Here is a 4,421-nt window from a genome sequence, read left to right as displayed (position 1 = left end):
GTGTATGAATACATATTAAAACACTACATGTATATACATTTTAACTGAGTCGTTAAGTCATCGTTAGTAGTTACATGTAAGTGTTGTTTTGGAACCTTTAGGTTAACGATCTTGTTAAATGTTGTTAACCCAATGTTTATAATATCAAATGAGATTTTAAATTATTATATTATCATGATAATATGATGTATGAATATCTCTTAATATGATATATATACATTAAATGTCGTTACAACGATAATCGTTACATATATGTCTCGTTTCAAAATCATTAAGTTAGTAGTCTTGCTTTTACATATGTAGTTCATTGTTAATATACTTAATGATATGTTTACTTATCATAATATCATGTTAACTATATATATATATATATATATATATCCATATATATGTCATCATATAGTTTTTACAAGTTTTAACGTTCGTGAATCACCGGTCAACTTGGGTGGTCAATTGTCTATATGAAACCTATTTCAATTAATCAAGTCTTAACAAGTTTGATTGCTTAACATGTTGGAAACAATTAATCATGTAAATAACAGTTTTATTTAATATATATAAACATGGAAAAGTTCGGGTCACTACAGTACCTACCCGTTAAATAAATTTCGTCCCGAAATTTTAAGCAGTTGGAGGTGTTGACGTATCTTCTGGAAATAAATGCGGGTATTTCTTCTTCATCTGATCTTCTCATTCCCAGGTGAACTCGGGTCCTCTAAGAGCATTCCATCGAACCTTAACAATTGGTATCTTGTTTTGTTTAAGTCTTTTAACCTCACGATCCATTATTTCGACGGGTTCTTCGATGAATTGAAGTTTTTCGTTGATTTGGATTTCGTCTAACGGAATAGTGAGATCTTCTTTAGCAAAACATTTCTTCAAATTCGAAACGTGGAAAGTGTTATGTACAGCCGCGAGTTGTTGAGGTAACTCAAGTCGGTAAGCTACTGGTCCGACACGATCAATAATCTTGAATGGTCCAATATACCTTGGATTTAATTTACCTCGTTTACCAAATCGAACAACGCCTTTCCAAGGTGCAACCTTAAGCATGACCATCTCTCCAATTTCAAATTCTATATCTTTTCTTTTAATGTCGGCGTAGCTCTTTTGTCGACTTTGGGCGGTTTTCAACCGTTGTTGAATTTGGATGATCTTCTCGGTAGTTTCTTGTATTATCTCCGGACCCGTAATCTGTCTATCCCCCACTTCACTCCAAAAAATTGGAGACCTGCATTTTCTACCATAAAGTGCTTCAAATGGCGCCATCTCAATGCTTGTATGGTAGCTATTGTTGTAGGAAAATTCTGATAATGGTAGATGTCGATCCCAACTATTTCCGAAATCAATAACACATGCTCGTAGCATGTCTTCAAGCATTTGTATCGTCCTTTCGCTTTGCCCATCAGTTTGTGGATGATAGGCAGTACTCATGTCTAGACGAGTTCCTAATGCTTGCTGTAATGTCTGCCAAAATCTTGAAATAAATCTGTCATCCCTATTAGAGATAATAGAGATTGGTATTCCATGTCTGGAGACGACTTCCTTCAAATACAGTCGTGCTAACTTCTCCATCTTGTCATCTTCTCTTATTGGCAGGAAGTGTGCTGATTTGGTGAGACGATCAACTATTACCCAAATAGTATCAAAACCACTTGCAGTCCTTGGCAATTTAGTGATGAAATCCATGGTAATGTTTTCCCATTTCCATTTCGGGATTTCGGGTTGTTGAAGTAGACCTGATGGTTTCTGATGCTCAGCTTTGACCTTAGAACACGTCAAACATTCTCCTACGTATTTAGCAATATCGGCTTTCATACCCGGCTACCAAAAATGTTTCTTGAGATCCTTGTACATCTTCCCCGTTCCAGGATGTATTGAGTATCTGGTTTTATGAGCTTCTCTAAGTACCATTTCTCTCATATCTCCAAATTTTGGTACCCAAATCCTTTCAGCCCTATACCGGGTTCCGTCTTCCCGAATATTAAGATGCTTCTCCGATCCTTTGGGTATTTCATCCTTTAAATTTCCCTCTTTTAAAACTCCTTGTTGCGCCTCCTTTATTTGAGTAGTAAGGTTATTGTGAATCATTATATTCATAGATTTTACTCGAATGGGTTCTCTGTCCTTCCTGCTCAAGGTGTCGGCTACCACATTTGCCTTCCCCGGGTGGTAACGAATCTCAAAGTCGTAATCATTCAATAATTCAATCCACCTACGCTGCCTCATATTCAGTTGTTTCTGATTAAATATGTGTTGAAGACTTTTGTGGTCGGTATATATAATACTTTTGACCCCATATAAGTAGTGCATCTAAGTCTTTAATGCAAAAATAACCTCGCCTAATTCCAAATCATGCGTCGTATAATTTTGTTCGTGAATCTTCAATTGTCTAGACGCATAAGCAATCACCTTCATTCGTTGTATTAATACACAACCGAGACCTTGCTTTGATGCGTCACAATAAATCACAAAATCATCATTCCCTTCAGGCAATGACAATATAGGTGCCGTAGTTAGCTTTTTCTTCAATAACTGGAACGCTTTCTCTTGTTCATCCTTCCATTCAAATTTCTTCCCTTTATGCGTTAATGCAGTCAAGGGTTTTGCTATTCTGGAAAAGTCTTGGATGAACCTTCTGTAGTAACCAGCTAGTCCTAAAAACTGGCGTATGTGTTTCGGAGTTTTCGGGGTTTCCCACTTTTCAACAGTTTCTATCTTTGCCGGATCCACCTTAATACCTTCTTTGTTCACTATGTGACCGAGGAATTGAACTTCTTCCAACCAAAATGCACACTTTGAAAACTTAGCATACAATTCTTCCTTCCTCAATACTTCTAACACCTTTCTCAAATGTTCACCATGTTCTTGGTCATTCTTTGAGTAAATAAGTATGTCATCAATGAAAACAATGACAAACTTGTCAAGGTATGGTCCACACACTCGGTTCATAAGGTCCATGAACTCAACTGGTGCATTAGTTAAACCAAAAGGCATGACCATAAACTCGTAATGACCGTGACGTGTTCTGAAAGCAGTCTTTGGAATATCATCTTCTTTCACCCGCATTTGATGATACCCGGAACGTAAGTCAATCTTTGAATAACAGACGAGCCTTGTAGTTGATCAAATAAGTCGTCGATTCTCGGTAGTGGGTAGCGGTTCTTGATGGTAAGTTTGTTCAACTCTCGGTAGTTGATACACAACCTGAATGTACCATCTTTCTTCTTGACAAACAAAATAGGAGCTCCCCACGGTGATGTGCTTGGTCGAATGAAACCATGCTCTAAAAGTTCTTGTAATTGGCTTTGCAGTTCTTTCATCTCCCTGGGTGCGAGTCTGTAAGGAGCACGAGCTATTGGTGCAGTTCCTGGTACAAGATCTATTTGAAATTCAACGGATCGATGTGGGGGTAATCCCGGTAATTCTTTCGGAAATACATCGGGAAATTCTTTTGCGACGGGAACATCATTGATGCTCTTTTCTTCAGTTTGTACTTTCTCGACGTGTGCTAGAACAGCATAGCAACCTTTTCTTATTAGTTTTTATGCCTTCAAATTACTAATAAGATGTAGCTTCGTGTTGCCCTTTTCTCCGTACACCATTAAGGGTTTTCCTTTTTCTCGTATAATGCGAATTGCATTTTTGTAACAAACGATCTCTGCTTTCACTTCTTTTAACCAGTCCATACCGATTATCACATCAAAACTCCCTAACTCTACTGGTATCAAGTCAATCTTAAATGTTTCGCTAACCAGTTTAATTTCTCGATTCCGACATATATTATCTGCTGAAATTAAATTACCATTTGCTAATTCGAGTAAAAATTTACTATCCAAAGGCGTCAATGGACAACTTAATTTAGCACAAAAATCTCTACTCATATAGCATCTATCCGCACCCGAATCAAATAAAACGTAAGCTGATTTATTGTCAATAAGAAACGAACCCGTAGCAAGCTCCGGGTCTTCCTGTGCCTCTGCCGCATTAATATTGAAAACTCATCTGCGGCCTTGTCCATTTGTGTTCTCCTGGTTCGGGTAATTTCTAATAATGTGGCCCGGTTTTCCACATTTATAACAAACTACATTGGCATAACTTGCTCCGACACTACTTGCTCCGACACTACTTGCTCCGCCATTACTCGTTCCGACACCATTTGTTTCTTTCGTTCTGTTAACCCCTGGTCCGTAGACCTCACACTTCACCGCGCTATGACCATTTCTTTTACACTTGTTGCAAAATTTGGTGCAGAACCCCGAGTGATACTTTTCACACCTTAGGCATAGCTGCTTCTGATTATTGTTGTTGTTGCAGTTATTATTGTTGTTGGGATGATTGTTGTAGTTGTTGTTGTTGTTCTTGTTGTTGTTGTTGTTGTTGGGCCGTTTGTTGTAGTTGCGATTGATGTTGCGATTGTT

The sequence above is a fragment of the Rutidosis leptorrhynchoides genome, chromosome 7 (assembly GCF_046630445.1).
Source record: "Rutidosis leptorrhynchoides isolate AG116_Rl617_1_P2 chromosome 7, CSIRO_AGI_Rlap_v1, whole genome shotgun sequence".
NCBI classification, from domain to species: Eukaryota; Viridiplantae; Streptophyta; class Magnoliopsida; order Asterales; family Asteraceae; genus Rutidosis; species Rutidosis leptorrhynchoides.
Note: the sequence above shows the minus strand (reverse complement) of the source record.